The sequence below is a fragment of the Plodia interpunctella genome, chromosome 6 (assembly GCF_027563975.2).
Source record: "Plodia interpunctella isolate USDA-ARS_2022_Savannah chromosome 6, ilPloInte3.2, whole genome shotgun sequence".
NCBI lineage: Eukaryota > Metazoa > Arthropoda > Insecta > Lepidoptera > Pyralidae > Plodia > Plodia interpunctella.
Genome location: NC_071299.1, coordinates 7,229,435 through 7,247,589, shown reverse-complemented (window position 1 = coordinate 7,247,589; position 18,155 = coordinate 7,229,435).

Here is an 18,155-nt window from a genome sequence, read left to right as displayed (position 1 = left end):
CAAGACAATTTTCTTCGCAAAGGCAGAATCATGGGCGGTACTTACTATTGCCGACCTAACTATGTGTTTCCTCTGTATTTTGTGGCGATAGTTTTAGCAAGAACTTCCGACGGCTTAACTAGCACAAAGCCGTTCCACCCGCATTGATTTTATAACCGGCAAGTGCGGAATTGCCTCACCTTCAACCAGTGCCGGATTGTTCTTAAGGTAAAGGCCTATAGGGCCCGTATAGGCTAGGAGCAAATCGCTTCGTCAATTTTGAAGAGAGCCCTATGGAAACTATAGGGCGCTCTTTAAAATTGACGAATGATTTTAGAAGGCTCTAACAGCGTAAGATTGAAATTCATCGATATGCTATCGAAATATATTACTATATACTATTGAAATACTATCTTAGTAAAGATAGTGATGAAGCTTTTTAGCTCTCCATATATTCTACTGAATGTCGACAGAAAGCTGAGAGGTAGCAACAGCATTCCCAATAAGGATGGTTAGCTAGTGGGGCAAACGGCTGTCCGTAAATCCGTAGACGAGCTAAGTTTCGAGGCGTCACAGTCATATTGTAGTGTATAGTCTTAAAATTATTCCAATTACCTACCGAAATAAACTATCTTAGCAATAAGTAATTTAAGAATAGGCAAAAATACTCTACATTTTCTAACTCGTAAGAATATTAAAGACCGTGCGAAGTGGATAGCAGAAACTAGGAAAGCGCACCGGCTTTGCGGCTGAGGAAGAAACCGCGAAGACGGTCAAATGAGGGAGGGGCTATGTGGCAGAGGTGCGGTGAGGGGCAAAAGGGTAATGTAGCCCTAATAGAATTGAATTGTTTAGGGCCCCAATATGTTTAGTTTGGCTCTGCCTTGAAGCTTGCAAAGTTGGATAGAGTAACGAAAGTAGTTCGCGAGTACACCGATATGAGAATACGAAAGACAAGCACTTTCCCATAGCATAATTTGTTTCGATACTTCAAAACTTTTCCAGACTAGTTTGAAGTGTCAAGCTTACTTGCATTTATTCTCGCGAAGTTTGCAGTATAAAGACTTTTTTAGGATTCGACCATTATGTACTTTTTTTTGTTGATCTGTGGATTCCAAAGTTAATAAGGTAGCTTCTGGGTTTTAATATAGGAATGTTTTCTAGAAAGGTGTGAATTTAACTTTACGTAGTAAAATAATTTAAATATTTATATACTAATGTTACTTTTTACAGACTATATTTTATTTTATATTATTTATTACCATAAACGTGGTACACATGGTATTATTACATTTGCGATTCGTTCTGTCGTATTGTGATTATGCGTTTTATTTTTTTTACTAGAAAAAAGTATATCATTTGAGTTTTTGTAAAATAGCCTAAGTATCGTGCCATTTGTACCTATTTATATTGTTTTAATTTTGGGACATTTTCGTAACTATAGGTAATAGTATTATTTGTTGGTTTAAAATTATTTTGTGTTCTATAAAATAACTGCCATTATTTAAGATATATCTAGATTGTTCCGTAATATACCTAATATTACGGAACAATTTGAATACAAGAATGATCAAATTTGTAAATTCCGGGTTTTACGATATTTTTCAAGTTGTAACAATACCAAAGTTCGGTCTACTACCAAAGTACACCAATTATAAGGATTGTAGGAATTAGCGCCATTTTAATTGCACTTTAGACGCCTCTTTTGTTTAACAAGTATAAAAGTACAATATCGTCCTGGTTTTTTGACTTATATACACGAAAGAGTAGCCAATAAACCAATAAAGTAAGATAGATAATTCCCAAAAAAAATTAAACCTTTATAATGTAAATACGCTCAAGTGTATTTTAACGACGAATATCAATTACTATAGTATTGATCTGTTTTAGATCATGTTGAAGACGTGTGCAACTGGGCCCAAACGTTGGCTAAATCCTCACATCGATACTATTAAATATTTCCGAAAAGTTACACGTGACCCGTATTTTAATTATAGTGTCTATTTTACACGTTAGTTTTAAGTAAAGTAAAACCCTTATGCCGTTCAACATTTTCTGCGAAAATCGGATTTATATTACGTGGAAAAGTAAGTACTTACCTATATGCTAATAATATTAATAGCTACAACTTGTTTTAATAAAGAGTTATTTCGATGAAATACAAATTAATTATGTGTTTATCGATTTAGAGAACATTGTTTTTAGGAATTATAATAATATTATTTTTTTGATGCACAGCGCTTCGTGTCACGCGTCACCACTTGCTCAAATTAGTGTTTAGGTATACTGATTAGATAATTGGAGTACATAATTATTTAATCGGCCTTTATACAGTTCCCAAGAACTGAGAAATAGAATTTTCAGTATAGTTTATGTTATGTTTATGTTATTTACAATAACATTGCATGTATAAGTATCATAAACATTTTCGCATAATGTCTACGTGTTATTCAATATGTTTTTAATCGATAATACCGTAATATATTTTGAACAACATTCGTTAACTAAGGTAAGTACCTTACCTTAGCTTATAAAAACTTATAATACATAAGTATTATTTTAATTATAGATAACTATATTTCTACAACTCCCATCGACGATAACCTAAGTCTAAAAAGGATTATAAAAAGGTAAGCATTTTTTATTCGACATTACAAAGGGTATTAATGGAAAAGACAAAAATGTAGAACACAGATTATCGCAGTCCGTTCTCTCTACAAGATAAAAATAAGTTGTACAATAAAATTCTTTAGTGTATCCGTTGAAAGCTTACCTAAACCAGGCTCAACCACAGCGGATCCTGAAATCTCAGTTACACAAACATTTAATTCAAAACCGAATTCGAATCCGGTCCAATAGATGTGTGAAATAATTTATTTACCGTATCTCCGGCGGGTATTGAAGGCGAATTTACTGCAAGGACCGGTTTTAAATTTTCAAGACCGGCCGGCGAACAAAGGACCTCGGCGTCCAACTTTATCAGACTGTAAAGAGAGTAAAATGTGTCTATTGCAGGCGCATACACTGCAGTTTATGGCGCACAAGGACACCGCAGCCACCTGTTTCCTACATCCAATGCGCTTTAAACAATAATGAGTTCTCTACTTTACCTCGTAAAATAAGCTTAATATGCTTTAACTAACTCAAATTTCTTTATTGGCAAGAAAAGTAATTTTCGCATATTATTATAGTAACCTAATTTTGACATCTTGTAATGGTTATGGATTTTTGGGGAACACAATCGTATATTTACATTACTTAGAGTGGATTGCTCCAGTCAACTTTGACGTTAACTTTAACCTGCATGCTATTGTTGATTAGATAAAATGGCTTACATTGTTCTAAACAGGTTAAAGTTAACGTCAAAGTTGACTGGAATCCTTAGTTGATTTGAAGATTAAATAAAACCTTAAAATCTGAAATCGAAGAGATTATAAAGCTGTTAGACTTCGATTTAATTTAAACTTGAGAAAGTTTATCCAAACAATCGTGGGAAGTTATGCTTTGCCCTACAGATGGGCTCGACTATATCCCAGCCACAACGTCAGGGCTTGTCACGGTTCGTGTGCCTCCAATGGGAGGGATGATAAGATCCAATCCTCTCGCGGTAACACGATGCTGCCAACACTGGATTGTGCAGAAGAACCCCTCATATCTTCAGTTCAATTTCGTTATTTTTCTAGAGACTAGCGGCCTGCCCCGGCTTTGCTCGAGTATAAACATAATATTATACGCCTTAGAAATTCGTGCGGTTAGTTTTTGAGTTTATCGTGAACAGACAGAAAAACAAACGCGGCAGAGGACTTGTTTGCGTTGTATGCGGACGACATCGTCGACGACTCTTTCAAACCTGAATATATTATGAACAATGATCAAAATGCTTACATGAACCCTGAAAACTAGCTTTTATGAATATATGATCCAAAAAGGAGTCATTTTTTCGGGAATTCGTACATAAAGATGACTCGAAGATTGACATCGACATGTGGAAGATTTACGAAGAGAGCTGACACTGTATATCAATTTAGATAAGGCTTGGCCGTCATCGTCACTTACCGTAGGGAAGGCATTGCGAAATTGCGATGACATTGTGGTTAGCTAGCGTCATCGTGGTGGGACGTCGAGCAGGCCCTTGGACATACAGTCTACCACATATCAAGTTACCTCGCATGGATCTTTATACTCCGGTAATAGGGGCCAATTTGCAATGAATTTGGTTAGCTTTGTGTGCTGTTGACTGTACAGCCATGGTAGCAACATTTATTTAAGATAAAAATACTTGGAACTGAATTAATTAATACATTGTTTTCTTTCCAATAGGTACTTGGTTAAATGGAAGAAATTTTCTGGGATAAGTTTGCCTTTGTACGCGTCTCTTTATTTTACCGTGTATCTTTGTGTGTGTTTTCGTTGTGCAATAAATAAGTATTTATATAATATTTTAGTAAAACTGTGTAAATGAGTTTAATAAAGAATCTCCAAAATCTACGCCATGATTTTGGAGAATTCTATAATAATATACCTCTTATAATAATCATGTTCTGTTTGTAAGAGTTAATTCTGTACATTTGATATTCTGGCGGTGAGTCGAAACCGATAATGCTCCGTATACCTGCGACCATCTTTATTTCTCCGCTCGAAAGAATATTTGCGCTGGACGGGTTTGGATTTATTCAAAACATCCACCATGTACGAGTAGCTTTGGTCAGGATATTGTACACATTTTGTTGTTGAAATCTGACCAACATTTTTATATTTATATGTGACACCGATGGTTGGTGACTTCAGTATACAAAAATAAGAAGAGATTTTTTCTATGCCAGATCCATTAACTTTATTTTCTCATTTTTAAATTAAACTGTCAATGGCGTTAACTTGCATAATACATATGCAAATGACAGCACTTGAGAATATATTTCTAGGTAGTTCTTTCTAATATTTTGGGCCTATACAATGCTAAAGAATAACATCAGGATTCTCCAGAACATTTACCCTTATTTTTACTGAATCATCGTCATTGCTTTTTCCGGTACATCAACCCTGTTTTATTTTATAGTAATAGCAAGGTCTTTACGTCCTTAGTCAAAAATAAAAATTGGTTGTCAAGGGTTTGTAATTTCGCAAATATATCTTGCAGAAAGGTTAAGTGTACGTGTGTATATTGCTCCTTAACTTTTATGTTAGAATATTTTTATCGTGTTTTAATTTTATTTAGCGAATAGAATTATTATATTTTAAGAGTATGAGTTAATAAATGACTGAGAAGGGTTTGCCTTCTTTTGCATCTCTTTGCCTCACTAGCATTTCATATGTTCTCTTTTGATTACGTAAACTGATATTAATAATAAAAATGTATCTATATCGTTTATATATTCTATCGTTTTATTGGCATTTATTAGTCGTAAACCATTACGTAGTCATAGACACCGATGGTTGATGACTTCAGCATACAAAGTTAAGAGATTTTTTTCTATGCCAGACCCATTAACTTTATTTTCTCATTGATCTATAGAAAGGGTAGGTATAATTACTTGAGTAAAGATATAGATTTCTTTTTACTAAAAATGTATTATATCTATACAACGAAGAGGGTCTTCCAGTCCAAGTTAAAGATGGTCATCGATGAGAATAAATAATGACGGTGTCCACCAGCTCTTGACCCTAGGTCCATTAACTTTAATGGGGGTTTGGGGCCTCTATCAAGATGTGGCGTGTTACTGACCTGAATTTGTTCCTTACCTAGCCGGAGATTTATTTCTGTCATTTTATGTCTGTGACACTGCGTAAAAATTATATGCCTAAAGTACAAAACACAAAGATTAAATAATGTCGTTTTAATAGATGATTTTATTAATTATGTAATCCATTTTTGTTCTCAATAAAGTAGTACTTGCTGTTGCTTTTTGACTACAAAATTGTTACCTTATAGCATACTACTGCTATACAAGCTGCATACTTATATTTTTTGCATGTGAAATTATAAAAAAGTATCTTATTTGACCAGTTGGAAGTATGGATCGCATTCTACGAATAAATTAACCACTTTTTGGCGTTGTTAGAGGTTCTATGTGATTTATTCGAAAATTGCATACTATTTCGTAAACATTGTAGAAATTTTCAGTGCGTGTGACTTCAGACTATTTTATATCGCACGAAATGTCGTAGAAGGATACATAGCATTGGCAGCTGTAGTAGGTAGATATCTTATTGAATTTTATATAATATTAGTTACAGTGTGTGAATTGCATAGCGCCGTTTGAAACGACAATGCTGTAGGTTCAAATAAATATAAAATTTAGAGTTGAAACGTCGGAAGATGTCGTATTTCAAAAGCGTAATAAAGCGAGTGGCTGCCGACAGTTTAGCCCGGTATCTCAGAGGCTGGACGTCTTAAATTATGAAATAAATACCCAGCTACTGGGGCTGCCTCCTTGCAGCATACGTCTGATTTATACGTACACTATTTTATACTAATACTGGCTTTGGAACGCCGCTCTTATTTTCTGCAGTATAATTTACAGTTTTTGATTATATTGCGCCTTGTACGCTGTTTTGGGGGATGTAAAACATAGAATGTGACAGGTGCTTCTCTTGTTGGAATGATAAATAAATGTGAAAATCTATGAACAAGGCATTTTGTTAATAAGATTTTAGTGAAAAAACTAAATTAATTTTACTACAGGATTCTGGGGATTTTCACGGTATTAAAGTTGTAAATAGCTAATATAAGTCTCTCTCCCTCTCTCTTTTATCTCAGATATTATTATTTTTCCAGTGGTTATAAAAATGAAAAACGATGATAAATCAGTGAAGAAACACTATAGAAAATGGCATGCTCGTGTCCGCGCAGCACCGAACCGTCACTTATTTATTGAACTAGGTGCACGCCGGTAGTGCAGAACTGCAGCAAAATTAATGAGAGAACAGATGAGACACATCACAAAATGTCCGCTGCGTGACGCGTACTTGTAATGTTTATTTTGACGTAAGCCATCATGAGCATCATTTTTCTTGTTCACGAAAGTGGCAAAGGGCAATATTTTGCCTGTTTCATTCGCACATGCGTATGTGCGCAATAGATGGACAAGACATTCATCTTTATCGCTCTTGAGGTGTGAATTTCCTATTAACTAGCTAGAAGAAGCTTGCGCTAGTACTATATTGGAAAAAAATTATCGAGACAACAGATGGATCGCTTCAAAGTACTCTATGCGTGGGAGCTATGAGGGTCTAACTTTGCTAAATACCACAGCTATGTTCGATTATGTTAGCAACGATACGATACATATATTATGGAGAGCACAGAAGGCAAGGAACCATCGTGTTATATCAAACAAGACTGGAAAATGGTATATTTATTTATAGTGCTATATTAACGCGCAAAACAGATAACAATTTATTTCATTTATTATAATGTTGCTATTGTTAAGGTAAGCACAATATTTATCAGTTCCTTGTGTTCTTAATGTTCATATACCGCATGCACTACCCATATGTACTATAATTAATTTGTGCTATATTGCAGGCTATGCCTTGGTAAAATTTATGGGCTGTCCCAAGCTAGGACACAGAGTGATCGCGTCGACTGCATCGATCGCTAATAAATAACCGGCTATTCACAACACATGAAGCGGCGACCGTTTTTTGCCAAGCTAATGCCGCTTAGGTTAAAATTTGCGAGTGCGACACATCAACCTTTCCAAATTCATTGCAAATTCACCGTTATTACCGCTATATAGAGGGTCCAAGTTGGATGATTAGACGTGAATTCGACTGTACTATATGCTTGTGGAATAATACGATGCTTTAAGTGGGAAGCGACGGAGGTCACGAAGTTGTAATAAAACTGGCCTAATTTGCAGTAACTATTGAGTTTCATTTCGAGTAAACTAGAATAGTACTAGTAAAATACATTGACGCAATTAAAGTAATGAAAGTGTTTGCACTTTGCAATTTATATTGTTAAAATAACTAGTCGAAATGGCAATTTGACATAAAAACTTAACGAAATAAGATTATGGCATTTATGATAAAAAGCACATAAAGCAATATCGTTTCCCCGGTTTTTATAACTTTTGAATTTCTCAAAACAAATAGGGCTGGTAAATACGTCCGGAATAGAATAAAGTACAAAGATAACAAGATAATCGGGTCCGAGTTTCCTATTGTAAGTTTAAGTGGGCCGGAGTCGGGTGAGACAATTTAATCTTGTCGGCTTCACGGCGATTCGAAGCAAAATAAAAATTTAACAGATAACTAGAGTCGACAGCATAGTAAGCTGTCCATCTATTGTAAATCATATATCCATTGCAAATCGTCACTATTACATAAGCATATAGGATCCATACATAAGCATGGCTAATGGTACGGCTATGACGGTAATATGACGTATGGTATAATGGCCTAAAATAGCATATATTTTATTTGAAGCATCTGCAAAGTGATCACTGTATTATTCTTTTAACTAAATCTTTACAGTCGGTTTACGATCAAATAACCTTTGTTTGACCTTGGTTCATTAACAATCTACTCCAAATTTCATGAAAATTGGCCTAGGGTAAGCCTTGATAGCGTGAGAGACAGTTTTCGCATTAATTTATGTTAGTAGATGGATATCGTAGTTACGAATACTCATTAAAAGATTTTATTATAATAAATTAGAAAGAGTGTGCAGACTTTCTTATTTTTCATTTCAGTAAGAAAGTCTGCACGCACTTTTCGTATCTTCTATCCAATATGTCAAATAATCCTCCCGTGGATGTCGTACGAGGCGACTAAGGACACACACTAAGGAGACACAGCCTATACAGCTTATAGGAAACAATAGCACTCTCAAACGGGATTAACATCAGGTAGGTGGACAGTTGCAAAATTACAGCCAGTCAGTGTTTTACTTGATGATCAAAATCAAAATTTATAATGATTATTCACACCACAAGAAATATAATGCACAAGTTATAGATATTTTTCTGTATTCTCCTTAATGTATGGGTTCAGTGGATAGTTTTAAACGGTTAGAGTTTCTTTGTCATCTATCTAGAGTCTAATTCGTTTTTTTTAAACTATCAACTGCAGTGCTGTTGAGGTTAATTAAAATGTCTCACCAAGATATCGTTAAATGTTTAATCGAATGGGAATCCGGATGATTACTAAATGTTACATGAAACTTGGCATATCCCGTTTGTTTAAGTACCTACTTAATTAAAATGTATTTTTATCTTTGCACATAATAAATTAATTACGTCTGTTTTAAAATAGATAAGTAATTAATTTGTACTAATGTGCAATGTGATAATGATTTTGGTTTTGAAACGACTTCAAAGAAATGAGCAGGTTCTCAATTCACCGCAATCTTATTTTTTTAAGTTGACATGATAAAATTGACGTCATTGTCATTGTAAATTCATGTAAAAAAATGTGTTAGAATTAGTTAATATTTTATATTATTTACTGTTCTGTTTTTTATTATTAAAAAAATAAATAAAATCATTAAGCAATTTAAAAAATAAATATGTAAGTATGTATGTAAATATGTTCGATACCTACTTTTCATCTGATCTGATCAGAAGGAAAGCCCTTAAAAAAATTGTTGGTTCATACTAATATATTATCTACTGAATTAAGTTTATTATTGTGCAAGATTTGAAGTAGAACAATAGATTAGGATTTCGGCAACGGATTGAATAAACGAAGCTCATTCTAATTACAAATCGGCGTAAACAAAGTTTCTGGAGAATTTTCGTCAAATCCACTCTCAAATCTGTTCATTAATTTCAATAAAAGCCGCCACAAAGGAAAAGGCAGGTAGCTACTCATTTTTGATCACTCAAATGAAATGAATGTTAAATATCTTCCTTAACACAGCGTTTAAAGAGAAAAGAGGAGAGTTTCCAGGACTTTTTTGATCATGTGAAGTCACAAAAGAATTATTTTTACATTATTTAACTTCAATGGAAAAATCGCATTGAGTTAACCTTAATTATGAATTTGGATTGGAAGTAATTTTGATACTTTGAAACGTTTCGTGTTCGAAGAAATGTATTCTTAAATCTAAATCATTTCGATCAAACAATAAATTTCAAAGAATTTTATTGGAGGTTAAGAAATTATTCCTTTTATTTCTGTACAGCTCATAAGGAAAACGAAAGAGATATAAGGAAATAGAATTCAGATTAACAATCACAGTATTGAAATATTTCTTATTTTTAAAATTAGCCTTATTTTTTTAAAATTTAGTTAAAATAAACATCAAATGTATTCGAAATACGCGTATCTCATGACACTATTAAGTAGCGATTTTTAGGGTTCCTCAAAAGGCAAAAACTGAATTTTTATAGGATCATATCATATTTATCCTTTTATTAGAATTGTTTTGAGGTATTAAGTTGAAATTTATACGAGGTAATCGGGTCTACCAAAAGTCACAACTCATACGATACTTTCCGTTGACAAATTTGTAATCATGAGATTTTGTAATAAACTTACATAAAGTACGCGCATAAATCCCAAAATCTTAAATATTTGTACATAATAAATATGCTAATTTTAGGGAATCCTCAGGGAGCGAGTCTGATTCGCGCTTGTTGGTCACTGTTAAAATTTCTTCTTTTATGAAATTGGTTTATGAAAGTTTATTTTATTACAGTTTTACCTCAGCTGGGTGAAGCTTAAATTTCTTTATAAAAAAATTACTGCCTTGAAAATCTGTAATATCACTCCACATTAGTGAATTTGTAAGAAATGGATTCAATTCTGATGGTTCGGAAATTGGTGATATGTTTTGACAAAGGCTATCGCAGTAGATGTTGTCCGCAAATACTCCCTCGACGCGGGTCGGAAACGGATATCCGTAACAGGTCGGGAAGGCGCTGGATGTGGCGGGAAGAATTCCCGAACAATTCTGTTAAGGTTATCAACATACAACTAATCGAACTATATTGAATTAATAATATTATTACTTATCGACAGTTCGACAGTAAATTAATGTTAAATAGAAAACTTTTAAGTTCTTGTATATTTTTTGTTTATACAATAAAGTCTTTACAAAAAAAATATATATTCCTCGAATCGCACCTGAAAAATATTAACAAGTATGTACACTAAAATCGAATCGGTACGATTCCAAAGGTGCACTAAACGGAATAGGTACCTCATTTTATAAAAAACAATTGCGAATATCTAGGAGTGATAAAATAGGCAGCGCCTAGCGGTTCAGTTGTTGTATTAAATTTTCGCCAAGGTATTTTTCATTATTTCTGTATTTTTCAGTATTTCAGAAAGTTGTTGCTGTACAACTCACTAATTAAATAGACAATAGACTGAAGCCGCATCTTAAAGAAGAAAATATCGTGCTAACCTCACTGAGGACGCCATGTTTCTCAGCATTCTCTTATTGTCTCGTCTGTTTAAGGTTCATTCAAAATAATTGTTCTACAGCCTCTTTATTTCCCGGAACAATCTTAAGAAGCTTTGGCGCGGCGCACAAATAATTGAAAGGGTTTTGGGCGTGGGCCTAATTAATCAGATTCCCCGAAGGCATGCCCTGCCCGCCCCGCCAGCACCTGAGACGACTGTAAACTATGTTAATGTGTATTTATTGTTAGGACTATTCGCATTGTTATTTGTCGACATCATTCCTGGAGCGTCAGAGCATAAATCAGAATTTAAGCGTAGACAATAAATGCAGGCATTGAGGGAACTTAGGGAATTGAATTCAGTTCTACTTCGAATGTAAGCATTACAATTATAAAAATTAAAATAATATGAATTGAAAATTAATTACATCAAGCTAAATTAAATCTTTTAAAATAAAAACAGCAACTTACTCGCATATATACACGAATTTATTTTTTTATTATTACTTCCATGTGGAACTTGCTTTATTAGTGATGTCGTAATGTTGATACTTCCAAACCGAATTCGAATTAGGTATTACCGGACCTAACCGAATTTTGAAGCCGAAAACGACGTATAATTTACAGAACAGATTGGAGGATGGTTACCTTTCTACGTATCGAAAGGTTCTATTTAAATTCCACTTCATTTATTATTTAATGAAAAATATTTAACATTCTTGGTAATGCAAATATTTATACGGTACGCAACGAGAGGTCATCCTGAAAATGTTCTGTTTTATATAGTTAAGTAGTTCCTCTAATAATATAGTGTGACACTTTTATTGTGCTTACGACGTCATTGGGCCGCGGGTGTATACTTCTGAATATCAATGCGGATCTGGATTGATGTCCCGGGTCGTGCATAACAATAAGTATCCAAGAATCAAATCTTTATTCTACGCTGGAAGAATATTGTGTTATTTTTTTCCCAAAAAATTCTTTATATTTCTTTTCGGCTTTCATATTTTGACATTTCCGACCAAGGTTCTAAAGAAATATTTTTGTTTATAATGACAATGTAAGCATTAACTGTTTATGGGAAATAAAATTTAATTTCAACGACGAAGATAAAATAGAATACATATTTAACTTCCTTATTTAGTTTTGTGTCTGCAGTAAGAACCTAAACAAGGTGTAGTTGTCGTCGAATCACAATGGTGCACTGTGATTGGTTAGTTTCCTCCGACTCGATCGTAGTGAGGAAACTAACCAATGAGATGAAATAACCAGTGAGATGGAAAATGAAAACCCACACTTCTCCCTATGCCTTGACCATAAAACTTCTTAGCGAATAGTCAAGGTTCACTTCGGAGCGGACTTGTTAAATTTTGCCCAAACTTTCGAGCGGAGTTGCGCTGACTCAAAGAGTCAGTGGTTACTTTGAACTCATGTGCATTCGGCCATTATTACAGTTCCCGCACTGTGAGACCGGCCGTGGATGTTTAACTTCATCATATTAATTCCGCAGTTTCATGAACTTGGATCACAGGAACTTATTAAATTGTGAAATTTGGACGCCTTTATTCTGTCTAAATTAATATTTGTGTGATCAATTTAGACGTGTTTTGCAAATATTTTATACTTTATTGTTGTTTTTATTGTTGTAAATAAAAGCGAGGGTCAGCAACAGGGGCTAAATGTAAATAATGAGCGGAAGATACCACGGATAAAGTAAAAAGATATTAAACCAAAGTTTACCAAAACAAATATTGAAAGCGAGACAGTAAGAATAAAAACCGTTAGTTCATTATCGACAGTGGGTTTCCTTCCACTCGTTACGGGTTCATGAATTATGTACACAGGTAATGGCGTCCCGTGAAATCCACCTGCATGTTTTAAATGCCGTGGAATTCTTTTGATACGCTTTCTCCTTCCGAACGGATCACTTTGAATATTTTAACGAATGCTAAGATGTTGTTACATAGACTTGCCCTTAATTGGTCGTTAGGCAGGTCGAATGATAGATTCCTATGTGATTTTACTGTGTGTATCTGATACCCACGTGTTTTGCTTTCTGTATTTGGGTTATTGGTGGATAATTGTCTCTCTTTCTATCTTTCTCACTCATCTGAGCGTTTTTCCGGTTCCTTTCCCCCTCCCTCGCACGGTCTTTCGTCCTTGTCGGCATCAAATCCTTGTAGTTCAAATCCTGCATAAATAAAAAATATAAAACCAAATAAGTCAAATGTCCAATAGAATTTACCTACGTACCTTTTATTTAAATTCCTGATCCGCCATCTTTAGATCGGGTCCGAAGACGGGAGTCATCTCGATTTGAAAATAAAGCGCCATTTGTAAACTGAAGGTTCAGTCGTTTAGCGCTCATTCTCATTTCAAAACGTCCCAGTTTTAATCTCCAGGTCGTCCCGTTGTTTTTATTGCGGGACGATATCCAATTAAAGCCTAAAGCAGTAAATTTGGAATCGCAAACCTGGAGCCCTTCGATTCCCCTTTCATTAAATCGATTATAGGCCGTGTTTAAACTGCTTTTATAGAGGTGAGCACTTTGATCACCAAATTGCTTTAAAAACAACAGGTTGACCTCTTTTAATGTAACGGCTGTGGACTTAATTTTTATGGTTTTTTTATTTGGAGTTACTTTTATTCAACTAGCTTAAGTGGGACTTTGATAGTATAACAGAAAATACTATTAGGATAACAGAAAATACTATGAATATGCATCTTGGAGCAAAATTGAATATTCCTGGTCATTTGTACTAAATTTCACAAAAATCGATCCAATTTGCAGTCAAAACAAACCAGATAATGTGGGACTAACCAATAATAATCATTCAGATTTCAACGATCTTATATATCACCCTTTATTATATATCTATAATAATAATTATATATCAGAGAAATAGGTTGGGAGACATATACTTAATGGCCATTCGTTGCTCACCTAGCTGAGTCTTACTTGAGGAAATGTCACATAAATAATGTCAGATTTGGTGCGTGGTTTAAAATGCCTTTAGAAGTGAACAAAGAGGCGGATAATAAAATAAACGTTTTTCCCTGCTCTCGTAAATCTCTCCGACCAACGAATAGGGAACGAAAATGGTACAATCTTTAACTTTCTGACAGTTTAATAAGATAATAAAAATATAACCAGGAAAAAGAGAAGTTCACGCCAAATGGATTTGCGTGATTTTTCACGATTTGCTCTTGTTTTAATAACACTTTTTCTTTATAAGACAATTTATTGTTGTTTCAACAGTGAAGATTTTACCATGAACATGGACTTGATATCCTCTGTAAGTACCTATAGTCTATATAATGCATACTTAAGGGTAAATTAAATGTACAAAACCTTTTAGCCAAGATTTTAAATATGGCAACTAGAAACTACTTTGAAATTTAATTATATATCTAGGTATATAATCTTAGTTCTCCTTCAAAAAAAAATAGAGATCTTGCTTGTATCACACTACACTTCATTGATCTCGATTAGACAGGATTATATATAAAAGTTCAATGTTTTATATATAATCCTGTCTAATGTGTCCTGTATCTGTCGGATATTTATAAAATTGACGATTTTATAAATATCCATTTTTCAACAGCGAACAAAAATACTGACATGACTTAAAAACGCCAAGAGAAGTGCAATGAAATGTTATGATTCCCATCGGGACACAGCTGTCTATCCGAGTTAGAGTGGCAGTGTAGTTCTTTATTTACGCTAGGTGTAAAATACTATAGCACAAAGTAGTCAGAGGGGTTAGTGCGGGTTTGCATTTCGCTTCTCACCATCGAATCGATTCGAAGTGAAACGCAGCGAACCAATCACATTGCAGTGTGGTTGTCGTTGCGTCACAATGGCGCAATGTGATAATAAGTTTTTCAAAACAAACTTGGTAAAAATACTCGAAAATGAGTTCGCTCTAGGTCTTCATATCATTTTATTCATTATTACGAATGATTGTCTGGAAAAAAAATATCTGCGTATCACATGTGTGCTGGGATGACTGTGAAGAAAACATTCTTCTGTGTCATTTTGGTGTGACAGAAAGTCGAGTGAATGAATGGATTTTGTTAATGTACCACATATCACTAAACTGGTGTTACGCCGAATCTACCAAATTATTTCCACGCAGACTATTTTACTACCATAAACTCATAAAACAATTGTTTTAATATGTGATCAGGATTTTTTAAAATCTATTTAAATTCATTAGACCTGTACATGTAACATATGTGATCGTCCATCGCAGCTGCAATCTTCTCAAAATGCTCTAAAGCTAATAATGTCTAAGTATCATATAAGTAACATGAAAAATCATGAAGTTAAGATACTATCGTGGAAATTTCCAGATACAATGCGCTTTCAACCGAATGAAATTTGAAATATTCAAGCTCGGACAGCGAAATAAAGTTGCGGGTAGTTGCCACCGCGGAGTAGTAAAATGTTAATGCGTGTTATGATTGCTATGCTTGCAACTGTTCTGATAGGTCGGAATTCAGGACAATTGGGCTCTTTATTCATGAGCTGTTCTGTGCTCACCGTTATCATTGGAACAAACTTATGTTATGACGTCGAAAAAAAGAAGTCGCATAGGTTTTAAGCTTCAAAAATACTTTTAGAACTGCTTCCCGGGACATACCCTGGACGATACTTTTGTAGACAATTTCAAGATGTATGATAACCCCATTTCTCTCTTTATCCGTTGAATCGGACTAATATACAAAAATCAATTTCATCGTACATCCGGTCCAATTAGACGGTCGACCAAGATTACATAGGGAATAATTTCATCGAAATGTTTGCTAGACAAGTATACTATATCTCCCGATATACCAGTTATACTTAGTGGTGTATGTTAAACTGCAATACTTCCTCATTACTAAACATGAACTTTAACAGCATCGTACTGAAACCTAATCGGAGTAGGGCCGATATATAGTGAAACGGGTAATTTTTCCAACCAAATCGCTTTAAAATTTTGATTAGGGGCTGAGGAGGTGTAGTGAGGTCGGCGTGCCCCGATTTACTCCAATTTGGGCCCATGTCGTGTGCCGATGCGGTGGGCCCTGAAAATTTAATGTTCCAGGCCCCTCGTTACTCCGTGTCAATGCTCGGCACCCATCGCGTACATATTCAACTATATCTGAATACACGCTCGCGGCAAGAATGTATGTTATGTCTTGACAGAAACTTGATGCTAGTATTCATTATTATTATTAGCGAGTTTTCTTATTGAATTTACAGGTCGTTTAAAGTAATCTGGCTGCTGTGGTACTGTAAAAAGTATATCTAAAGTAAGTATCTAAAAGTATTTTTGGGGTTAACTCTGTGTTTGTATTTGTTTTCTTATTACGGTGATTTTCATACAAACGTAGGAGATAAATACTAAGTACATTTATTTTTTTAGAGTTCACAGCGTTATAGGATACAGTAGGTAAGGCTAAATAATCGTAGCAGTAAAAAATTTACATGTATCTATATAATAACTTATTCGATTTAGTACATTTATTTGTACTTTTATAGTAAAAATCGTAAAAAATCTGATATAATTTAATATTAAGAAAATAAAATGCTAAAACCATGTACCTAAATATTATCCGTACTGGTAAGTTATTCCAAGTTTGTACAACACGTAAGAGAAATGTTAAACTTGATAGTGTAAATACGCTGTACATCGGACCATTTGAGACGTGCTATCTCCTTCACGTAACCGACGTTAATTCCTTACTTCGTGAGATTCCCCTGTTTTTGCTCGGCGCAATCCGGAAAATTACTCTCTTTTTTATCTTGTGCTCTCAAAATGAAACAATGCTGTTGCGTCTACAATGAAACTTATCACCTTATTTACGTCTATATTTACATATAGACGTAAATTAATACCTATGTCGGCTTTGGAAAGTACAAACAGTACAAACTTAACTGAATAAAAATATTTTTTTTCTTGCAAATTTTATATTGGAAACTACCAAGCAATATTTGATGTTAAGCACGCAATATATGCACACATTTATTTTTTATAGTTCATTGTAGACTTTATCACTATTTTTCATAACAATGTTGTTGAAACAATTATTTCACAAAGTTTCTTCACAAATGTAACAAAATGTCAATTTCCAACGAAAACTCATTTAGTTTTAATGATTCCATTAGCATTTGTTTAGAGTAGCTATTGCATTTTCGTTAACCTTTGTGGGTTTTCTTTTATTTGAGTCAGAAATGAAAAATTCCGCGTGATTGGCTCCAGCTGCGCCAACAATTGTAGCCATTTTGCGCGATCGCTCTAATTACACAGACACGCTGCATTTAGCTTGGTTTGTGGCTCCACATGAGTAAATACAAAGTACACATTAAACTTTTTTCTTATGTGTTTCATACAATTTGTGTGAAACATGTAAGGTGCAATGAATGTACCTTACCAAATTATAGTCCCAAATATCTGTGTACAGTCAAGTTAAAAAAATATCCAATAGCAGGTCTAATCTGTCTCAACGATGCAATACGAAAAATACTGATGAATATAATTTCTGCTCTATTAACATCGTTTATTTATCAAAAAGGACGGAGAGCTTCTGGCATAATATTTTGTTGGACATTATTTAAATAATTGAAACTTACTATTTGTGTTTTATCATGTGTTCAGAATATATATAGCGTAGACTGAATCGGGCATCGAATTAGCGTCGGAGCAGTAACAGTAAACATTATCACCTTTATGTTACCGCTGATGACTGTTCAAGTGCAGATATTTCCAGTTTTCCGTGTGTTAGCTATAACTAATTACTTGATCGATGGCTAGTCATAAGGTTATGTTCAAA